The following is a 25,334-nucleotide window of genomic DNA, read 5'->3' on the forward strand; positions in this document are numbered from 1 at the left end:
AAGGCCAAAGAAAGTGTACCCCCCTAGATGACTGGCAAACTGGTAACAACGGATGAGGAGAAGGCTGAAGTACTCAACAACTTCTTTGCCTTATTCTTCACTGGCAACTTCTCTTCACACACCTCTTGAGTGTATGGACCACAAGACAGGTACTGGGGGGGCAAAGTCCCTGCCACTGCAAGAGATCAGGTTCATGACCACCTGAGGAACCTGAACATACATAAGTCTAAGGGACCTGACGAGATGCATCCCAGAGTCTTGAGGGAGTTGGCTGATGTAGTTGCCAAGCCACTCTCCATGATTTCTCTGGGGCCCTCAGCACAAGAAGGACATGGACCTGCTGGAGCGGGTCCAGAAGAGGGTCACCAAAATGATCCGAGGGCTGGAACACCTCTTCTATGAGGCCAGGCTGAGAGAGTTGGGGTTGTTCAGCCTGGAGAAGAGAAGGCTGCGAGGAGACCTTATTGCGACCTTCCAGTACTTAAAGGGGGCCTACAGGAAGGATGGGGAGAATCTTTTTAGCAAGGCCAGTTGTGACAGGACAAGGAATAATGGATTTAAACTAAAGGAGGGACAATTTAGACTAGACATAAGAAAGAAATTTTTCACAATGAGGGTGGTGAAGCACTGGCACATGTTGCCCAGAGAGGTGGTAGAGGCCCCATCCCTGGTAACATTCAAGGTCAGGTTGGACAGGGGACTGAGCAACCTGATCTAGTTGAAGATGTCTCTGCTTATTGCAGGGCATTGGATTAGATGACCTTTAAAGGTCCCTTCCAACCCAAAACATTCTATTTCTATGATTCTATGTGTTGCTATGACTGACTACTGGAAAGGATTAATTCTGACACTGTTTAATAATTCTCTATATCTATTCCCCATACCCCATATTTTTTTCTACCAGCATCTGTCTTCTTGAAAAGAAGATAGAAGTTTGAGAAAGGAGGAAGAACGTATCAGTACTATACTACTCCTGATGAAGAAAACAGCTTAAAACTTGCCATAAGCCCCCTTAACCCCTCTTGTGGTTGAGGAAGGCTGCAACTGTCATCCTTGGAACAAAGAAGGACATTGGAATGTGGAGAATGACACCAGAATAAATAGAGAATGACTTTTCTCAGATAAAAATTTCAACCATTATATTAATGAAAGTTTTTTTTATTATTATTTAGATGATTAGGACAACTTGACTGTGAAAACTAATCAGATCAAGAGTAATTTCTTGGCCTCACGAGTATAATATGTTCCTGTTTGGTCATCTAAACATGTGAACCCTTAAAATATTAACTGTATAAAATACTTTCCAAGTATCTTGCATTTATACTATTAGTCATTACCCTTATGAAATAAACAGCAAGTGTTTATTTTCTCATTTTATGCAGACAAAAATAAGATACACTGAAGTTATATCAAGTAGGCATTGAGAGAAAAGTCTCAAGCACCCTATACTACTCAAGCACCCTGTATGCTGCTATTGTATATTGAAAACTTCTTCTCTTAAGTGTACAGGTGTAGTTAGCTTATCAAAGAAATTCCCTTAACAAGCTTAAAAAAGGAAAGACGATAACAATTCCTCCACTTTTTGCAGGGTCTGGAAATGTCTTAAGACTTGCACTATATGCTGCCTTAAGAAATATATTTCCTGAAATTTATAAGGAATATCTCTTAAGCCTTCAGAAACTGTCAAGACAATAGAAACATTTATTAAATGCAATCTCCCTTGTTTAGTTTTTCTCTGATGTCATGAGGAGTTGTGGAGTTGAGCAGAAGAATTCAGTAGCATTGTCATTTTATAGAATAGTAATATCCTGTGTGCAACTGACTTGTTCTTTTAGAAGACTCCTTTGCAGTTGGAATGTGCTGCTTCACTTCCTCATATGAGTGATTAGGTATCAGTCAGCTGGAAACTCAAAGACAATCCATAAAATTTCCTTAGGCTATTATTTGACATTTTTTTCTACCTTATGTAGAGAAAAGGGAAACATTAATTCTTTTTTTTTTTTGAGGTTTAAAATTAATTCTCGTGAATCTAAACCTGCTTGTCTGTCTTCGTTCTTTAAAAATATCGCTCTGTGTTGTTTGTTTGGTAGGGTGGTGTGCAGGCAAGAATGTTCATATTGGTGTATGAGCTAACAAAAAAACCCTGTAAATCCCAGGTCTGAGTCCACTGCTTTGCACCTTGTATTGTTGTAAACACCACTGAATAAGATCAAGCTGGGTTTAAAACACCTTGGCAATTTACAATGTAATGACATGAATACCTTCTTTAATGAAAAAACAGGTTATAAGAAATTCCCTCCATCCTTTCTCCCTGCTTACTTTCCTCATGTTTCTGTTCACTGCTACCTCCATTGTGGGGTACAACTCTCTAGGGGACCACATTGCAACTAAACTACTAAAATGAAGGACCATACACTTCCCTCTGAAAAAAAAAAAAAAAACCCAAAACAACAAACCAACAAACCCATTGTATTTTTAATTCATTGTCATTATTGCTTTAATATAAGTCATTATGAAAATCCAGGTTACAATTTAAACTAGTGATACAGAGTGAAAGGGTAAGAAATTCCCGGAATGACTTTGTTATTAGATGGAAACTACATTCTTCCTTTGCAAGTTTGACTCAATAAGGAGGGATAGGAGCAGCAAATCATGTCCACTTTGAAGATATGAAATATTCTATTTGTTTTGTACTGTCCTAATGAGATCACACCCCGGTAGTGTACTGCTCATCTGGCACATGTAAAGGGAAGGTATATTTTTAGTATATATTAGAGGGTGAAGCAGTCCCAGCAATAGTCAGACTTCACTGTAGAATTATATTCAGGTAAATTAACATCTGAAAACAAAATATGACTAGAATTTAGTTATATCACTTTTACAAAGAGGAGTATTCCCTTTGACACCAATTTCTGAAGAAACTGCAGTCAACCAAGTTTCTGCTGCTGTTAGTAAGATTCTGCCTTGTCACGAGCATATATTTGCAATGAGTCATTGATGGATTGGAGCTTTTACTTGTGGCAAGTGGAAAATGTGTTATGGATAATTCTCATTCTACTTTTTTATTGCCAAACTACATCGCTGCTTACATATAAAAATGTTCTCCTCTTAATCACTCTATTTGAGAGCCCTTGAAATGTAATGGTGATGACTCCTAGCTAGCAAGCTAGATAGATGCTAATGCAAAGTGAGTCATTACAATTTAGGTATGACCTACTGCCTAACACATTCAAATAATTTGAAAGAGTGATATAGGCATGATATACAAATCATATTATGTCTCTAACCAGTCTGAAATAGTGCACTCTATTTGCTCAATCATATTAAAGCAAAGCATAGTCTGGCAATCCATCTCACTGACCTTTCTCTTTTGTGTATCAGGCATATGAATTCCTTTAGTTTGCAGAATTAAGTGTATGATCAACACACATACACTTCTATTCAGCAGTGAATATCAACCAGTTAACAAAATGTGAAATTACACATTGAACTTCTTCAGACAAAAGTTATCAATTAGTAACATCACATTTTTTCTCATACTTTATAATTCCGAAATGAGAGTGAATTCTGTGTCCAATTATGAGATGATATGTAATAAAACAGGAGCACCATGCCACATCGCCCAGTCCATATCACAGCTGGAAAATATATTGACTTGATCAAATCCAGAAAATATCTAAAAAAACACACTGTCTAGTAAAATATACACAGCAATATCAATATAAAACAGTCTAGTGAAATAAACACAGTAATATCAATATGAAACAGCAGGATCAGAACCATATAGTGTTTCTCAATCATACATTGCTATGTAAATTGCATTTCTTGCTGTGTATCACCCTCTATAAATCATTAAATTAAAAAAAAAAAAGGAAAAGGGGAGAAAATATGTCTTCTCGCTCCATTTTTTAAAAATAACAAGTTCTATTTGACTTTTCATGTCCCTCTTAATGTGATAGGGAAAAAAAGGCAAGCTGATTTACAGTATCATTGCTGACTACTTCGAAAGATCATTTAGCACACTTTCTCATTGCTCTTTACATTAACATCTTGTGAATTCCCTTTACTGACATCCACACAGTTACCTACTGATTAATAAAAGTCTCCCAAATGAATTGCTGAATACCTGACTAAAGTAATGCGTCAAACTTTTATATTGATAGGAACTTCTCTTCACAAAAGAATATGTGGATAAAAGCAAACCCCTAAGTTTAACTGGAAACTGAGTCTTTATTAATAACATTATATTTTCCTTTAATTGCCTAGTAATTGAGAAAAAAGTGAAAAACATTGTAGGATTTCTATTTAAAATGTTTATATTTGTTTTTATCTTGCAGGGATTATGATTGAAATAAGAATAGGCATGAGCAATTCACAAAATTTTAACTTGCTCAGAAAAAGTTCATGCTACTGATGTATTGAGCATATAAATATTCATAAAATCAATCATTTCTTAGTGTGTCTAGAAATTAGCTTTGTATCGATTATGCCTAGTTATCTCTTGTGTTTGTGACAACATAAAAATGGGCACAGGCTTCTTTCATTGATTTACTGTCCAATAAATAATTACTATTCATTATTTATTGATTATAAACTTCCATAATCATTTCTCTTCCTTCCTTTTTATGCTATCAGTGTCAGTTCCAAAGCTAGAACAATCTACTTGATCAAATTTTAAAATTCATTATGCACGCAGGAGAAATGGCATTCAGTAGAGCCCTTTAAAGACATGTAGAAATACAAGGTTTGAATCCCTCAACTCATTTACACCATTTTAACACACTACATTTAGGAGGATAATGGAATAATAACCCAAGAGAAGGCATCCACAGTTTACGTTATGATAACTAAACCAGTGCAATTCATATAGTCTTTTTTTCTGAAGGTGCTAAAGACAGGAGTTTCGGGGCGGGGCGGGGGGAGAAGAAAAAGTATTAAGACAGAATTTCAGAAAGAATATGCTGGGACAACACCCAACAGACAAAACAAAAAAGTATACACTGAAACAGAGACAAATCTGTCATTCCGTCTTCCTCCAGCTGGTTTTTCATGTACCAAATACTTCTCATTTAGGACTTGCAAGAACTGTGACTTTTATGCTCTTGCCCAATGAAATAAAAGCCATCCACTACTGAGGTGTCTGCAGGGGAAATAACTGAGGAAATAGCTCACTGTTTCCTCCCTATTTCCTCAGAAGGGAGATGAGGGATAATAACCTCTGCAGCATCAAGAAACATGATAACCTACACAAACGTCTTGGAACAAGGATACAAGGCAGCCAGAGACAACTATAGCAGCACCCAGAGATGCAAATCACACACAAAAAAAGCTTTGAGTCAGAGTATTTTACATTAGAAACTTACCCAAAAGCTGGCTGAAGGATAAGAGCAAGCTCAATCTTTCTTCTTCCAATGAACAGAATTTTAGAGGAAGAAACATGTGTATTTCTACCAGAAAAAGTGGTAAAAGTGGAACGCTCATAAGAATTCAAAGAGGGTCGAACTCACTCACAATGAAAAAAAACATTGAATCCACTTTTTCATTTTCTGTTTGATTTTTCTAGCCATGTTTAATGTACAAAAGCTGACAACATCATCACTGACTGTATCTTGTACAGAAAGTGACTGTTACTGCTGTGTTTTGCATTTACCCATTTTTCTCAGTTCTGCCTTAGTGCATTCAGATTCAAGTGAAGTTTAGACACTTTTGGTCTTCACATCTGGATCACAATGGTGTTAAGGTGAAAACTAAGCACCCTGGTCTCCACAAAGGAGTTGTTTCACAGATGAGTAGGCTAGGGAAATAGAAGCATTTGCATCCAAATTTTGATGTTAGTTAAATTAGTGCTTAATAAATTAGTGATAACATTTTATAAATGCATAATTTGTACTGAACTCTTCTTTTAGTTAGTATTTAGTAGGTTTCTGGGTCTTGCCTGAGACAACCGTGTCTGAAGCCCTTGAACTCTCACTGTCAGAAAAGGACTTAAGTTCAAATCTGCACTGAAGCCATGAGATCATACATTTTCTCCTGGCTCATAAACGTTTACTCAACCACCCGATTATTGGTGTTATTCTCATCAAATTAGATATATTTGTGTATGTGTGCAGATATTTTTTCATATACATTTCCAGAGTTATAGAAAGTGCACATCATGAAAGATTGTTTAATCTGAATAACAAAGTCTCTTCCTTCTGCTAGGCGTTCATAACCATGAAGCCTACTGTGAAACTTAGGATTCTTTCTGACACTGATTTGAAAATTCATTCTTCCCAACAAATACATGGTAGTAGATGTCAGCTATATGGGTGTGCTATGCATGGAGTATATGCAGACTCTGATCTGTTTTGGAATTTTGTCAGAATAAATTATTCTGGGTAGAATATATAGTCAGCATATCTGTAAATTAAAAACTAAAGGTACAATTGTGAATAGGTATTTTATGACATATAGCAAAAAAAAAAAAAGACTATATAGCCTAGTTCATATGTCCAGTGCAGGTCTATTTCATTTTTCAGTCTTGCAAGAGAGAACTATGTCTTTGATATATGCTAGAGAGTGAATCCTACTCCTCCAGCCAAGAGGTACACCTCTAGTACTTAAGCATGCATGCTGCTGAAGTTGCTATGTGTCTGGGTCACCTCCACAAGGCAACAAATAGGCCACTCAGAACTGGAGCAAGAGAAAGTGTACAGAGGTAATGGTTAGATGCCTAGAGTCCTGGAGTTAAGTGAGTCAACTTGACAGCATAGATCATAGAATAGAATCATAGAATCATTGAGGTTGGGAAAGACCTTTAAGATCATCCAGTCCAAACATTAACCAAACATTACCAAGTCCACCACTAAACCAATTAAGGGGAGAGAAGTAATTTCATGTTTCCTGGATTGGTGGCTGGATTATTTTTTAATGAAAGTAAAAACTAGGAATCATTAAGGTTGGAAAGGATCTCTAAGATCATCAGTCCAACCATCAACAGAACACCACCATGCCTACTAAACCATGTCCCAAAGTGCCACGTCTACCTGTTTTTTGAACATTTGCAGGGATGGTGACTCCACCACCTCTCTGGGCAGCCTCTTCCAATGCTTGACTACCCTTCCTGTGAAGAAGTTTTTCCTAATATCCAATCTAAATCTCCCCTGGCGCAGCTTGAGCCCATTTCCTCTCGTCCTATCGCTAACTACTTGGGAGAAGAGACCAACACCCACCCCATTACAACCTCCTTTCAGGTGGTTGTAGAGATGCACCTAAGAATGTTTATTCTCATTTTGTTTGCATGTATCCCTTTGTCACCAATATCTGAGTCAGGTGCACAATGCATATCAATGCTATACATAATTTTTCACTGAAAATAATGGGCAAATTTTGATTGAAAAAGAAACAACTTTTTAAAGCTCCCCCCCGCAGCTGGCTATCATACACAAAATAAATTTCACACCTGAGAGGATATAATTTTTCAAAAGGAGTAATTTATTTACCTATTTGGAAAGAAAAATAATTCAAATTCTATTGTATTTATTGTGAACTGCTTTAAACAACACTGCCTCCATAAGTACTGAGTAGAATTATATACTGCCGTAAAAAAGAACTTTCCTCTAGGGTGATTTTGAGCCTACAGTATCTTTGTGTCTTTTGGGTGCTAGTCTGGATCACATTTCTCCCAGTTGTCAAAGCTCATGGAAGCTGTAGGGTTGTCATTTATCAACACCATACTGTAGACAAATTTGGACACATTCCATGCCCTTATTATTTTAATTCTAAGATCAGACTGCACAAATAAAAGGTAAGTGAACAGAGAAGCAATCTGAACTACTCAGTGAATAGATATTTTTTATCTTCAAAGTACTTTTCTGATTTTTGTGGTTATAGCACACATATTAAAAAAAGTCTGATTAAATCTCAAAAAAAAAAAAAAAAGCAGAACATGAATTGAAGCTGTTCACTGGAATTTGCTTTGAGTAATCACCCTACAGTTCAGTAACAATGAATAATTCCCATAGCAACCCCTACTGCCATATGGCACCAAAATCTACTCTCATACCTTAAGGACAAAATCTTACCAGACTGAAAAACAGTGTTTAAAAATAACACTTTTGTAATTCTAAATTTTATCCTAGGGACCGTCTGGAAAAAGAAATGACCTTGCAAAGGAAAAGAGATATTTTCATACTACGTTTTTCATAACTTTCCCCATAGACTTTGGTTAAGAGGTTAATCTCAAAATAGATTCCTGCATTTTTATATTACACCTCTTCAAGTGATAAATTCTGACAGTCATGGTAAAAAGCACAACACTTACTATAATGCAGAGGAAAGTATGCTGAAATGTTAAATTTGTCCTAGCCATGGGCTAAATCATAACATGCATTTTAAGCAGAATTCCCCACTGGAAAAACAAGGGGAAAAAAGAAACTTTACATAAAACATGATAACATTCAATGGCCATATTTGTTCAAGGGTATCTGCATCCTTGGTATGTATTCACAATGGGGCAAATTCTGTAACCCATCAAGTCTTCCTGACAGAACTGTAACGGCAAAAAGCAAATTTTAAGATGACAATCACGTATCATCATAGAATCATACAATCTGAGTTGCAAGGGACCTCAGAAGGTTGATAGTAAAACCTCCAGCTAAAAGCAAGGTCAGCTCTGAGATCAGGTCACGTAAGGGAGTCTCTGAATAGTGTAAGGCTAGGGTAGCCGTTTGTACAGAATTTTGTACCTTGTCATACCCTCAAGATTAAGCCAAAGAAAACTAGCCAAGAGGCATCTACATCTGCTTGATAGCCTGCTGCCAAAACAAACCAGTCGGGGTCAGAGGCAGCCAGCACAAGGTGAAGTAGCTCCAAACTAGCAGCAACTGACAATATCCTAGCTTCACTATTATTTTTATTACTACTTTAAGAACATATGCAAATTATTTACTTTCCTTAGGCCTTTCACCTATTTGAAAAGTCTGCTGCACACTTTACACTCAACATTATATATATACATATACATACACATACATGTCTATGTGCATGTATACATACATGAGTTTCCCTCCCATGTAAAAATAACTGATTTCCAGCCATGTGTAACAAATCATATAGTTCACAACCTAGGCCTTCTGAACACTTGTATATTACACTTTGTAATACACAGCTATATATCTTCATAGCTTCTTGCTTTTGAGAACTCCAGACAGATAAATCTATATGAAAGAATAAAAGAAAAATGGTACCAAACAGTAAAAAATAATACATATCCACATGTAAAAGCTGTAGAATGCAAATTTAGTTGATCAAAGAGAAGATGTGATAGTCTATAGTATAAATTGCATATATTGTTGATCTCACTGGACTGATATATGATTCAGTTGCCTTTCCTCCACAAATTACATTCACAGAGTACCAATTGCAACTTTTGAATCAACTGTTTTTCATTTGAAAGTCAAGATCACATTGGTTTAAGAAAATAGCTATTACACCCACTTTTTATTCTGAGTGCAGGGTACAAGTCATTGGACTTGTATGCTTTTCAATATCTTTTAAAATGTGTTTCTTTCTTTGGCTACTTTTCTGTAGCCTCTGGACACACAGTGAAGAAATGAGAACTTGAAACCTGTGTGCCCATACTTCTACAATAAAGATGTCTCAAACACTGTGCACAGTGTTGTCCTGAAACATGTCTGTAAGGGTATAGAATCATAGAATTGTTTAGGTTGGGAAAGACCTTTAAAATCATCCAGTCCTACCATTAACCACTAAAACAACTGAGGGTATAGTAGCAATTTTGTGTTTCCTGCCTTGGTGGCTGGATTATTTTTTAATGAAAGTAAAAACTAGGAATCATTAAGGTTGGAAAGGATCTCTAAGATCTCCAGTCCAACCATCAACACCATCATGCCTACTAAACCATATCCCAAAGTGCCACGTCTACCTGTTTTTTGAACATTTGCAGGGATGGTGACTCCACCACCTCTCTGGGCAGCCTCTTCCAATGCTTGACCACCCTTCCTTTTGGTGAAGAAATTTTTCCTAATATCCAATCTAAAACTCCCCTGACGCAGCTTGAGCCCATTTCCTCTCATCCTATCGCTAACTCATTGGGAGAAGAGCCCGACACCCACCTCACTACAACCTCCTTTCAGGTAGCTGTAGAGAGCGATAAGGTCTCCCCTCAGCCTCCTCTTCTCCAGGCTAAACAACCCCAGGTCCCTCAGCCGATCCTCATCAGCCCTGTGCTCCAGACCCTTCACCAGCCTTGTTGCCCTCCTCTGAACATGCTCCAGCACCTCAATGTCTTTCTTGTAGTGAGGGGCCCAAAACTGGACACACTATTCCAGGTGCGGCCTCACCAGCGCCGAGTACAGGGGGACAATCACCTCCCTGCTCCTGCTGGCCACACTATTCCTGATACAGGCCAGGATGCTGTTGGCCTTCTTGGCCACCTGGGCACACTGCTGGCTCATATTCAGCTGGCTGTCAACCAGCACCCCCAGGTCCTTTTTGGCCAGGCAGCTTTCCAGCCACTCTTCCCCAAACCTGTAGCATTGCATGGGGTTGTTGTGACCAAAGTGCAGGACCCAGCACTTGGCCTTGTTGAACCTCATACAGCTGGCCTCGGCCCATCGGTCCAGCCTGTCCAGGTCCCTCTGCAGGGCCATCCTACCCTCCAGCAGATTGACACTCCCACCCAATTTGGTGTCGTCTGCAAACTTACTGAGGGTGCACTCAATCCCCTCATCCAAATCGTTGATAAAGATGTTAAACAAGACTGACCCCAAAACAGAGCCCTGGAGAACACACTCATGACCAGCCGGGTTAGCTCAGTTGGTTAGAGCATGGTGCTAATAATGCCAAGTTCACAGGTTCAATCCCTGCTCACTGCAGGGGGGTTGGGCTCGATGATCTCTCAAGGTCCCTTCCAACCCAAAGCATTCTATGATTCTATGAGCGGTCACCAATGGGACTTAACTGCATTCACCACAACTCTCTGGGCTCAGCTACCCAGCCAGTTTCTTACCCAGTGAACAGTATGCCCATCCAAGCCATGAGCTGCCAGCTTCCCAAGGAGAATACTATGGGAGACTGTGTCAAAGGCTTTGCTGAAGTTGAGGTAGATGATGTCCACAGCCTTTCCTTCATCCACCAGGCGGGTCACCAGGTCATAGAAGGAGATCAGGTTGGTCAAGCAGGACCTGCCTTTCATGAACCCATGCTGGCTGGGCCCGATTCCCTGGTTGACCTGTACATGCCTGTTGAGCGCACTCAATATGAACCTCTCCATAATCTTTCCCGGCACTGAGGTCAGGCTGACCAGGCCTGTAGTTCCCCAGATCCTCCTTCTGGCCCTTCTTGTAGATGAGTGTCACATTGGCAAGCCTCCATTCATCAGGGACCTCCCCTGTTAAACAGGACTGCAGATAGATGATGGATAGTGGCTTGGCGAGCTCCTCACCAGCTCCCTCAGTACTCTCGGGTGGATCCCATCTGGCTCCATAGACTTGTGATTGTCCAGGTGGTGTAGCAGGTCGTTAACTGCTTCCTTCTGGATTATGGGGGCTCCATTCTGGTCCCCATCCCTGTCTTCCAGCTCAGGCGGGTGAAAACCTTGGGGATAACTGGCTATTAAAGACAGATGCAAAGAAGGCATTAAGTACTTCAGCCTTTTCCTCATCCTTGGTGACAATGTTCCCCCCCACATCCAGCAAGGGATGGAGATCCTCCTTGGCTTTCTTTTTATTGTTGATGTACTTGTAAAAACATTTTTTATTATCTCTTACAACAGTGGCCAGCCTGAGTTCTAGCTGGGCTTTTGCCTTTCTGATTTCCTCTCTGCATGACCTAACAAGATCCCTGTACTCTTCCAGAGTTGCCCGCCCCTTTTCTAAAGGTGGTAGACTCTCCTTTTTTCCCTGAGTCCCAGCCAAAGCTCCCTGTTCAGCCAGGCCAGTTGTTTTCCGTGCCGGTTGGTCTTACAGCAGATGGAGACAGCCCTCTCCTGCGCCCTTAAGACTTCCTTCTTGAAGAAGGCCCAGCCTTCCTGGACCCCTTTGCCCTTCAGGACTGCCTCCCAAGGGACTTTCCCAACCAGCATCCTGAACAGGCCAAAGTCTGCCCTCTGGAAGTCCATGGTAACGGTTTTGCTGCCCTTCCTCCTTACGTCACCAAGAATCAAAAACTCTATCATATCTTGCTCGCTAAGCCCAAGACGGCCTCCAACCATGACATCTCCCACAAGTCCTTCTCTGTTTGTAAACAGCAGGTCAAGTGAGGCACCTCGCCTGGTAGGCTCGCTTACCACCTGCGTCAGGAAGTTATCTTCCAAACACTCTAGGAACTTCCTAGACTGTTGCCTCTCTGCTGTGTTGTATTTTTAGCAGATGTCCGGCAAGTTGAAGTCCCCCATGAGAACAAGGGCTAGCGATTGTGAGACTTCTGCCAGCCGCTTGTAGAGCGCTTCATCTATCTCTACGTCCTGGTTGGGTGGCCTACAGCAGACTCCCAACAGGACGTCTGCCTTGTTGGCCTTCCCCCTCATCCTTACCCATAAGCACTCGACCTTATCATCACCATTGTTGAGCTCTATACAGTCAAAACACTCCCTAACATACAGAGCCACCCCACCACCTCTCCTTCCATGCCTATCCCTTCTGAAGAGCTTATAGCCATCCAGTGCAGCACTCCAGTCATGAGAGTCATCCCACCATGTTTCTGTGATGGCAACTATGTCATAGCTATCCTGCTGCACAAGGGCTTCCAGCTCTTCCTGTGTGTTGCCCATGCTACATGCATTGGTGTAGATGCACTTGAGCCAGCTATTGATTTCACCCCCAACGTTGCCACGCCACTTCTGGGCTCCTCCCTAGCAAGCCTGGTTATATCCCCTTCCCCCTTCAAACCTAGTTTAAAGCCCTCTCAGTGAGTCCTGCCAACTCATGAGCAAGAATCCTTTTCTCCTTTGGAGATAACTGATCTCCATCTGCTGCCAGCAGGCCTGGTGCCGTGTAAACCTCCCCATGATTGAAAAAAACAAAATTCCACTGACGGCACCAGCCTCTGAGCCACTTGTTAATCAGGTGAGTTTTCCCATTCCATTTAGCATTCTTCCCTGCCACTGATGGGACAGAGGAAAACACTACCTGTGTTCCTGATCCTGCAACCATTCACCCCAGTGCATGAAGTCCCTTTGGATCGCTTTAGGACTTCTCTCTGCAACCTCATCACTGCCAACCTGTACAACCAGCAGTGGGTAATAGTCAGAGGGCTGTACCAGATCGGGGAGTTTCTTAATAACATTCTTAACCCGGGCCCCAGAGAGGCAGCAGACTTCCCTGTGGGATGGGTCCGGATGGCAGATTGGGCCCCCAGTTCCCTGCAGGAGGGAATCGCCTACCACAATTACCCTCCTTCTTTTCTTAACAGGGGCAGTCGTAATGCATGGGGCTGACTGACTCGCCCTCGGCAACCCCCTGGCTGGACCTTCACCTTCGCCTACCCTCCCACTTGCCTGGCCCTCAACTTCCAGAGACCCGTATCTGTTACATAAGGGCAGCTGGGAAGGTGAGGGAGGCCGGGAGGGGATTCGCCTGCCGCTCCAGGCAGGGACCTGTTTCCATTCCCCGCCGTCTCTCAGGTCCCCTCCTTCTGCTTGCCGGCAAGAGGGCAGGGGATCCTCCACTCCTTGTGGGGCCTCCACCTGCTGCCCTGGCCCCAGGGACGGTCGGGTGCGGCTCCACCAGTCTATCTCCCTCTCACACTCCCTGATACTCCTCAGCCTTTCCACCTCCTCTTTCAGCTCTGCCACCAGGCTGAGCAGATCATCTACCTGCTCACACCAAAGACATCTGCCATCTCCGCTGCCCTCCGCTACAAGTGACAGGCTCAGGCACTCCCTGGAGCCGGAGACCTGGACGGCTGCATGTTTGTGCAGGAGCTCTGTCTGGGTCGCCACATTCCTTCTGGCGGCAGCTTTCGGGTGAGTGGTAACCATAGCTGCCAGGTGTTCTCCAGGGAGGGCAACGACCTTTAGAGCTAGGAGGGGGACTTGGCCTTCCCTGCATGCCCTGCTCCTGTGAACTGATGTGCGAACTGACGCACCACGCCCTTCTGACATGTCATGCCCTGTTTGCCCATCCTTGTTTGCCACGCTCCTGGTCGCTTGCGCTCCCTGGGGGCTGCTTTTATAGGTGAGGGGGTTTGGCCGCTGTCACTCCTGTCCTCACCTACCCTAGTCAGAACTGCCGCACGTCAGCAGCTCGCCCTTTCCCGCTCTTTCTCACTCTAGGCGGGGGGCTGGGTTGCCCTCTCTCTCCCTGTGCTTTTGCCGCCTTAGCAAGGGTGCCCCAGCATGAATGTCCACTCCGGAGACCTTCGCCTCAGTTACTGTGTACTTCAGGTGTACTCTGTGTTTATAATTTAGCTCCTCAAAGGTACTTAACAGGTGTGATATATAATACATACAGGCTTAACATGAGTCTAAAATAAGCTACTTTTGACTTAGGAAATAGAACAAACTCACAATCATAAAGTAATAAACTGTGAATTATTTTGTCTTCATAATTTTTATCATCAACCTGAAATATGCTCTGTCCTGAGGTTATATTCCTCTGGCACATCCAGCACTCTGAGCTTGCTTCCTAAAGCTTTCTGTCTCTGCTCGAGGTTGACTTACAGCCAAACTGGTTTCACTTTCTACAATAAATCTTATGGCTAAACTGGTCCTCCTTTGCATAAACACATGCTGGTTTACTTCCACTCTTCACTGCAAATCAGTACATTTTGCTATCAATGCTTGGTTTCATAGCCTTCCAAATTTAAGGTGTATTCATGGAGAGCTGACAAACAAAATCATTCTTCTAGGACTGAGTGATTCTATCTTTGCTTTCTAACTCCATATACATTTAGAGTTAAGGAACAAATATTCGGTCTCAACAAAGTTGCTTAGCAAAAGATCAGTTCTATACACTTTGACATTTCCCAGAATATCATCAGAATTCCAGTCATCACCTAGATGAGGGATCTTAGGTGAGGGCTCCTATCATCACCAACATCAACAAGTATTCAGAAGTTGTATGTAGACAGATACTACAAAATCATCACAGTCTGCCTCAACTGTTCATTCAACTATCTGTAAAAGGAATGATCACAGCTATTTGGATAATTCCTACTTTTTTTTTTTTTTCATATTTTTTTCCCCACGTGGAAATGATAGTATACAGAGCTGAATTTACAAGAGTTCTAATAGTTATCTAGTGTCAAAGGAAAAATAACACAGTATATTATTGGAGTGAAGGAAAATATCAGAAAACACATCTGGGGGTGTCTGGAATTACAGAACACCAACAATACAATATAGCCCTGAATTTCCTACTATTGGAAGGAACATTTCTGTTCAAATAAAGGACTTAATCAAAGTTAGTGTTGCATCCACTGGCTATTTTCAGTGGACCATTTTCAAAGATAAGACCCTGGGGGTAAATAGACTGAGCATTTTTGCAGGTAAGCATAAAAGCTGTAGCTGTGGTTGTCTGACAGAAAAAAAGGATGACAGCAGCAGTTATTGTTACAGTAACTTTAATCTCTGGGAGACTTCAGTTCTATTAGTGAACTTTTGCCTTAAATAAGAGTCACCCTTGCTTAAAAGAAAGGTGAAAATTCTGTGCTATTTCATTCCTTACACTGAGATATCTATATGCCCCTGGAAGAAGCAATCATGTTGCTAATAGACTACTGCATACTTAGAAAGGTTAGTCTCTCCTAAGAGGAAGACTTTGGATGGGACTCAAGAAATCAGGGGTTTGGGCAGTTGCTGCTGTAGTGCAAGATACCTGATTTGTAGAGTTCTGAACACGTGAGCAAGATGGAAACTAGACCTAGGAAGAGTTCTAAACCAAATTTTCAGGTCAAAAAGAAGTTCATACAGTTCTAATAAGTCTGGAGTAAATACCTGAAGTGAACTCACCCTCTGATAAATAATACAATTGAGAACCTACTATATTACTTATTTCAGGGTATGCCTGAAAGTGTGAGATTTAGAGCAAATTCATATTTTAGACTTCAAATATCTGGCTTCAATTCAATATCCAGTACCAGAAACTATCTCTATTTGAATCATTATGTTCCCTGTAAGACTATTCAGAGCCAACTGACTAAAGTGACATGTTTTGTGAGGTACTTGCAAATAGTTTTTGTGCCCATAAATGCCTTCCATGACAGTGTCATTTAATCTTCTGTATAGTTTTTCAGGATGGTAATTTTGCCCTAGCATAAATTGACAGTAAAAAGATCCTTTCATGATTATTTTTGCAATTTTACTTAAAAAGTGAATGAAAACATACAAGACTAATATAGCAATTGTCTAAGCTGTCTCTAGGTACAGGAGAAGACAAGAAAGAAAATAAACAACAGGTTTTCAATTTTTTCAGAACAAGGTGTTGCTGTTGGATTTGAATAATAAAATCAACAATCTAGAATATTTTTTACTATGATACCATAAAAATAATAAAGGAAATCCATGCATTTGGAAGATTGCTGTTTAAGAGTAAAGACAAACTTGAAAAAACACTACTAAAATATCAGAACAGTATTCTGCTGTTGGTGTTTTCCCCAAAGAGTCTTAAACAACAAAGGGGTTCAAAATGGGTCTGGAGTCATGCTACAGCACTTCATGGATCATTCCAAAAGAAACTTATACAAATCTACTGGGTTTTTTTAGCAGACATATGTATCTCAGCGTGATTTTAGCAGCTGAAACAAGGCATTCAAGGAGTGTTGATGCCTTAAAGACTGATGAGAGATCCCCAAATGTTGACAAAGTGAGTAAAAATATACAAAATATTGTAAATCCTGCCTTGGTCTTTGGAAGAATTCTTTGGAAGAATTGCCTAAAACTTCATAAGCAAACCAATTATTTTTAAATAAAATTAATAAAAATATATTCTTAGAAAAAGTAACCCCTCCAAAACATGCTTTTACTTTTGTCTCAAATGCAATTAACATCTATAGACTCCTAAAATAGTAAAAAATAATAAATTAAACTGTGCATAACAACAAACATTTGTGAGTCAGTATTTCTTCCTTGATTTTACAAGTATCCTTACAAGTATTCTTTTTTCTTTAGCAGCAAGTGACGAAAATACAATTAATTCCCCCAAGAATACTCTTCTCAAAATGTCTATTGTTCTCAAGGCAGTGAGGTTACAAAAGCTGCCAGTAGCTGTTATAAATGCCCTTTATCAAAATGGCCAAAATCTTCCATCACTGCTAATAGGCGTAAAAGAAACTGCCCTTACAGAAAAGAGGTGCTTCCTTAGTGATTAGGAGTTTCCATGACACATCATGATGGAAAGAAAAATGAAAAATGAGTAGAACTTAATTCTGAGTCTTAAAAAGCAGCCAGTGTTAACAGTAATTGAAGATAAGGATCTGAAGTTACCTATTCGTTTCAAAACCCATGAAGTACAGTTTCTGTCCATTCTTAGTATTCACTTTCTCATAAAGCCAAATCTTTCTCTTCCTTTCAAATAATTCTATTCTAGTTTATTCTATTTTACTGTTTATACCAAGCTGTATTTTTTCTACAGAGAGTTCATTGAGCAGTATGATTGACATGTATCACATTGTCATTTTACCTTTATCTCGAGTCCATGTTTCTAAAATAAAGTGGGTGCATTATATTGGGAATGTTTTTCTGCAGATTAGTTCATCTTTGTTTTAAAACAGTTAGTGTTATGCAGGCACGGTGGTCATCAAGGGTGTGGAGCTGTCATCTTTCTCCAGTTCCATCAACAGTCACAGCCCTGATGGGCTCAACCTCAGCCTGGCAGTTCCTGACTGTCCCTGACTAGACCAGCCTCCAGCTACCCTCTCCACATTATTTTTTTAAAGATTTTATCTTTTTATGTAGATCTTCACGGAAAGAGTAGTCAAACATTGGAACAGGCTGCCCAGAGAGGTTGTGGAGTCACCATCCCTGGAAGCGTTCAAAAAACGGGTAGATGTGGCACTTTGGGACATGGTTTAGTAGGCATGGTGGTGTTCTGTTGATGGTTGGACTGATCCTTTCCAACCTTAATGATTCCTAGTTTTTACTTTCATTAAAAAATAATCCAGCCACCAAGCCAGGAAACATGAAATTACTACTCTACCCTTATTTGGTTTAGTGGTGGACTTGATAGTGTTAGGTTAATGGTAGGACTGGATGATCATAAAGGTCTTTTCCAACCTAAATGATTCTATGATTCTATTCTACAATTCTATGTTTTCTTTCTTGAATCCTTGATCTAATAACCCTCGCAGATCAGCAGTCCTATATCTCTGTAATTTTGACCTTACTTACCTCTGTACAGACGATTTTGGAGCTCTGTCTCAGCAGTCTGAATCAAGGTTACATATCTGGCACTTACCAAGCTGGATCCCTGTACAAGGGCAGATAAACCCTTTGGGGGAGAAATTATGGCAGGGGCTACAGAGAGAGGGTTACAGTGTTTGGACATTACAGCTTTAGACATTACAGCTTAAAAAGGATGTGAACAAATTGTAAAGGGACTATTCTGCAAGAATAGGTTGAAAGTGTGGGAGGGGGTGGAAGGTAAGAGACTAGAGAAGAGAAAAAAGAGGTAGCACAAGAGACTTCTAATATGAAGACATATCTATAAAGATGGAGACAGTGGTATGAGAAGAATTAATGGGCTAAAATAACAAATAAGGGAATTTCAACAGATTTATAGAAACTCTTCCTATCAATACAAATAGTTAAGCATTGCTCTGGGGAGAATACTATCTGTGGTCCATAAAACATCTCAAAATGTGATAGCTGTGGTGTTCAACTAATAGTCAGTGATAGCCTCTTGTCTCTAGAATTTATTCCATAGACTAGGAGTAGTTCCTAAGAAAAATCTGCTTCTTAAAAGATGTTGGTTATGTGCTTGTTGTAAAGATGTCCATTGTGTTAGAAGAGCCAAGCTGTCAATCTTTAATTTGGAACTTCTGGAGGTCTTTTAGATATCATGGAACCAAGCCACAATGTGTCATGAACATAATTTTTTGGAAACTAGTATAGAAAGTACAAAACAGCTTTGATATGTTTTTGGTGGTCTGTATTTCTGTATTTAGTTGGAGTTTCCTAAACACTCCAGGCTCCTCGCCCAGGTATATCACATTTCTGTAACCTAGCCAAGAGATTGATGAAAATGTGAATAACCAGGGCCAGCTCATCATATGCCAGAATCTTCTAGCCAGCTGGAAATGCCAGGAAATACTTTTTTACTGATGCTACTGCACAAACTTACTGTCAGTAAAGAAGTTAGGAGTACACATAAACTTTGATCAGAAATTTTGTGTTACTCTTTGAGCACTGGAAACTACAGTTGGGCTGTAAGTTCTTTAAATTGCTTGCCTGTGGAGAACAACTTGGGGATACTGGTGGATGAAAAATTGGACATGAGCCAACAATGTGCACTTGCAGTCCAGAAAGCCAAGTGTATCCTGGGCTGCATAAAAAGTGTGGCCAGTAGGTCAAGGCAGGTGATTCTCTGCCTCTACTCTGGTCTCGTGAGACCCCACCTGGAGCACCACATCCAGTTCTGGGGTCCCCAGTACAAGAAAGACAAGGATCTGTTAGAGTGAGTCCAGAGGAGGGCCACAAAAAATGGTCAGAGGGCTGGAACACCTCTCCTGTGAGGAAAGGCTGAGAGAGTTGGGGTTGTTCAGCCTGGAGAAGAGAAGGCTGTGGGGAGACCTTATTGAAGCCTTTCAATACTTAAAGGGGGCTTATAAGAAAGACGGAGAAAGACTTTTTACCAAGGCCTGTTGTGATAGGATAAGGGACAACAGTTTAAAACTGAAAGAGGGTAGATTCAGATTGGACATAAGGAAGAAATTTTTTTACGATGAAGTTGGTGAGACACTGGAACAGGTTGCCCAGAGAAGTTGTGGGTGCCCATCATTGGAAGTGTTCAATGACAGGTTGGATGGGGCTTTGAGCAACCTGATCGAGTGAAAGATGCCCTTGCCTATGGCAGGAGGATTGGATTACATGACCTTTAAAGGTCCCTTCCAACCCAAACCATTCTATAATTCTGTGATTCTATGAATTTTACTATTGCTGAAAGCACAGGGTTCTTTTTGTTTCTGCTTCTGCTGTGTGGTCCTCCAGGAGGGCTAGGTATATTATGCTCCTTCAATAAGACACATTTTCGATGTTCAGTACTGCTGTATACCCACAATGAAGTTCTGGAAATTAAATGGATGCCCATCCTCCTCTTTTGAAACTGAATCACCTGCATGTGCCATTGGTACAATTTCAGTTAACACTGGCATGAACTCAGGTTAGGTGTGTCAATCACTAAAAACAAAATTCAGGACTATTTCATAAACTTCTTTGCTCATGATCTTACCATAAAATTTCAAACACTACTGCTTAAATTAGGAATTTTTTTCAGAATTTTTATATTCTACCATAAGCATTACAGTAGCATTAGAAATACATTCAAACGCAAAATAGCCCTTTCAGAATTAAATTGTAATTGAGGAACAATTCTGAGTGTTATGTTTATGCCACAGAGTTAACACTTAGCAAATCAGACAGCTTCTAAGCCAAAATACAAGACTAACATCCAATTTCTCTGCCTTCAGACAAAAGTTAAAGTTGAAAGAAAATTACCAGCTGATATATTAATGTTTAAATTAAAAATACACTTTAAGTAGGTTGAGTAATCCAAAAATAGTTATATCAAAGAATAATCCAATCTCCAGCTTACATTTTCTTGACAGCTGAGTTTATGTCTTCCTCACAATAACAATTGCCTTGAGGAATACTACTGGAAGAAAAAGGAATGAGAAGACTTACTTGCTTAGAAAGAGACCCAGTCATTTTCAATTTCAGTAACAATGTTTTTTTCTGAGTAGTTTGAAAGTATTGTAACTTAAAACTTTAAATGTTCTAGGAAAAAAGCAGAACACTGCTGTTTAAAATGGCATCTCATAGTTTTATTTTCTTATACAAAGAAATCAAAATTTTAGAAAAAGTAAATCCAAGTCTTTCAAGCTAATCAGTTCAAATGCATAACATTATGGAAGATGTACCAAAACAGTGTAATAAAACATTGTTTTAAGTAATATATGTTTGATATTTATATACATATACACATATATGTGTATCTTTCCAATTACGCTGTACGGGTTTTAATGTCCAGCTATGTATAACACAAGACAATTCCTAATGTTCTCATATTTCTTTTGTTTTGTCATAAAATATGACCTTATTATTAATTTGAATATTCAGGTTGTATATACACATGCAAGTATACATAACTTATGTGGCTTAACTGCTGTCATGTCCAACCTATCTCAGTTATCTCAGGATAGTATAACATGAAGGCATACTAATGCAGACAACCTTGACTTTGAAGGATCACAGTATTTAGTTCTCTGGTTTTTGCTTTTAAAAACGGACTCACTCTCTTTAATATATAGCTTAGAGCTAGTGCTGGAAAGATTTACATCAGAATGCATGGTAGCAGAAACATTCATCTGTAAGGTTAGAAACTCGGCCTCATTGCCCCTTTTATTCTGATTTGGAATATGCATTTGGTGTTGGTAGACAGCCAGCTGAACATGAGCCAGCAGTGTGCCCAGGTGGCCAAGAAGGCCAACAGCATCCTGGCTTGTATCAGGAATAGGGTGGCCAGCAGGAGCAGGGAGGTGATTGTCCCCCTGTACTCGGCGCTGGTGAGGCCGCACCGGAAACCTGTGTCCAGTTTTGGGCCCCTCAATACAAGAAGGACATTGAGGTGCTGGAGCGTGTTCAGAGAAGGGTAACAAGGCTGGTGAAGGGTCTAGAGAACAGGCCTTATGAGGAGTGGCTGAGGGAACTGGGGTTGTTTAGCCTGGAGAAGAGGAGGCTGAGGGGAGACCTTATCGCTCTCTACAACTACCTGAAAGGAGGTTGTAGTGAGGTGGGTGTTGGTCTCTTCTCCCATGTAGTTAGCGATAGGACGAGAGGCAACGGGCTTAAGCTGTGCCAAGGGAGGTTTAGGTTGGAAATTAGGAAAAAATTCTTTACAGAAAGGGTAGTCAAGCATTGGAAGAGGCTGCCCAGAGAGGTGGTGGAGTCCCCATCCCTGGAAGTATTTAAAAAATGGGTAGATGTGGCACTTTGGGACATGGTTTAATGTAGTCTACCCTTGATTGGCTTAGAGTAGACTTGGTAGTGTGGGTTAATGGTTGGACTGGATGATCTTAAAGGTCTTTTCCAACCTAAATGATTCTATGATTCTATGATTCTATTTCAATCAGTCCTTACCTGTAATGTAACTGCTGAGCACATGAGAAACTAGTTTTTTAGGTTTTCGTGATAACAGTTATAGTTTGTATAGGTATTCTGATAGGTATGAAAGAGTAAGACAGTCTGAATGACTGAAAGATGTTATGAGGACAGAGTACCTAAGTCAGTTTGACTATGGTTTGATATTAAGTTAGCTGTAAAGTTTTCAAAACCTCTCTAAATGACTATAAGAACTCTGGTCAGTAATCTACTGCAAAAAAAGATGACCACCCATTATGTTTCCTCTGATAGTAGCATGAGTTATGGTGGAAGTAAACACATTTGACACAAATTCATAAAATGTTTCAGGACTATTAAAATCATGTTACTCTCAAATAGTTATTTAAAATGTGTTTGCTTTTGTTTATTTTCCCAGCTCTAGCTGCAAAATAGCTTCATATTTACATAAACATAAAACTTCCTAGAATCCTGATAAACTTTGTTCATGTCTGCCTTCATATGGTAGAGAATCCAGATATGTACATACTACGTTACACATTTTATCTAGATATATGCATGAAAATAATATTTTTTTAATTTAAATTTGGGATAGTATTCACATTTGATAAGGGTTTATAATGCAAGTAATTTTTTTTTTTAATTTCTTTTTTCTCTTTCATTTTGTCTAAATACTCTTAATTGCTTAAATCTCTCTTTGTTTGCAATATCACCATTTTGGTAATTTTCCTTTTATTTACGTCTATGTCAGAACATTCACTTCTGAATTAAGATAAAACATTTGACAATAGGATGGAACCTGAGGTCATATAAGATCATTACTTTCCAGCGTTAATATTTGCCATAAGAATGCAAATCATATCAATTTTGTAATATTCATGGTGTTATTAATATGAGCTGTTAAAAAACCCATGAGAAAACTCATGGGTTAAGATAAAGACAGTTTAATAGGTAAAACAAAAGCGAAGCAAAATAAGGAATTAATTCACCAGTTCCCATCGGCAGGCAGACATTTAGCTGTCTCCATGAGAGAAGGGCTTCATCATGCATAACTCCAAATGTCCCCCTTTCCTCCTTCTTCCCTGCAGCTTTTATAACTGAGCACGATGTCATATCATATGGGATATCCCTTTGGTCAGTTGGGGTCAGCTGTCCCAGCTGTGTCCCCTCCCAACTTCTTGTGTAGCCTGCTTGCTGGTGGGGCAGCGTGAGAAGCCGAAAAGGCCTGGACACTATTTAAGCACTGTTCAGCAACAACTAAAACCTCAGTGTGTTATCAACACTGTTTTCATCACAAATCCAAAATGTAGCCCCACACAAACTACTGTGAAGAAATTTAATTCTGTCCCACCTAAAACCAGCACAAGGACCTATTAAATTTTTGTGCCTGGCATGGAGTGGTAGGCCCTTCCATTCCAACCACATCTTTCAATGGGCTGAGGAAAGAGTATCCAGTGTCTTAGCAGAATTCTTCTTGTCAAAAATTGTTTATATGAATGCTAGAGGTATCCTACAGATTCTGGTTAAAATGGAGAAAGTGTATCTTAATACCACCCCAATTTTCTGTGTCAGACTGCTGTATGTTTGTCAAAACTGCTTTTCACACATACCAGTGAGTCAAGTGTCACGAATGCATGAGAAAACATACTTTGTATAAGAAAGTATTCGCCTAATATGATTAAGGTTGATTTAACTAATGGTTTCCAATAGTACTAGGTTTAGATTAGGCAGAAAGAATGTTCTGGGAAGTATACAGAAGATCTGTTCAGGCTGATTTTACTAACTCTTATTCTCATTTTGAGTATGCTGCTTAAGAGAAGTATTTTAATAATATATTTATATGATTGCTCATAAAAATGTAATTATATTAATTGTCTTCAAGCCCTACATTTTCCTGTCCCATTAGAGTAAGTCATGGTCATTATGCTTCTCTCCTCCCTTAAACCACGATGTTGCCATAAGCAAAATAAGATAAGTAGGAAATTTATCTGACAAATGCATGGTGAAATTTCTGCCTACTAAATGCTTTTCAAATCAGAAGTAAAAGCAGCCTTGGGAGATAAACCTACAGAATTTGAAACAGCCATACAGAAATTGCCAGAATAATCCCCTGCATTGCCCAAAGCAAGATGTAAATTAAGAAGCAATACACTATGAGTGTAATGGAGCATGTACTTTTCATGCCTCCATTCATCTTATGTAAACAGCTCATGCACTGTATCTCACAGGAATAATTACAAAATAGTACAATATCTGAAATTATAAATATTAAGACAGAAGAGAAAAAGACAATATTTTATTTTAATAAGACTTTTTTATTGTTTAAAAAGTTAATAATTGCTGTCTTGTTTTCTAATTATCAACTTACACAGGTAGAAAGACAAAAGAATGAAAAAGGCTTTGGGCTAAATCAGCAGGGGAGATACGCATTCTGCCTGTTGAAAATAGATGTTAGCTGGCTGGTTGGCATGGCAGCAGTATTCTGTGCTTCCATACAGGACATAAATATTTGAAAAGACCTCAGAACTTCCAGTCTTTAATATCCCAAGGACAGAGTGGGTTACAGAGTTGTTGCTTGTTCCTTTCTGTGGAAGAGAAGATTAATTAGAGATATACCCATACCCAAGATATGTTAAAACAGGCGTCAAGGAATTTTTCAAATTCTCCATCAGAACATCATCTCAACTACTACAATCTGATCTCTTCAGTAATCACATGAAGCAACAAACACCAAGAAGTGCCAAGAACACTGCTACTGCTTCTGCAAATTTGTACACTTCCATAAGGTCATTCTCTATTATATCACCATTACTTTCATACCTAATCCTTGGCACTTCCATTTTATAAATAGAAGGATAGAAGAATAAATGAAAACAAATATATAAATGACATTAGGGATATCAGCCGCAAGCAGATATTCAAATGAGTAGATGAAAGACGATGGTTAACTAAATAACACGTTCTGCCTCAGTTTATTTTTAATTGTGCATTTCTGTATGACAGTGGATATGGTCATACAATGTCTAACTTATATGGACATATACATATACATACATATATG

The sequence above is a fragment of the Pelecanus crispus genome, chromosome 3, assembly GCF_030463565.1.
Source record: "Pelecanus crispus isolate bPelCri1 chromosome 3, bPelCri1.pri, whole genome shotgun sequence".
NCBI lineage: Eukaryota > Metazoa > Chordata > Aves > Pelecaniformes > Pelecanidae > Pelecanus > Pelecanus crispus.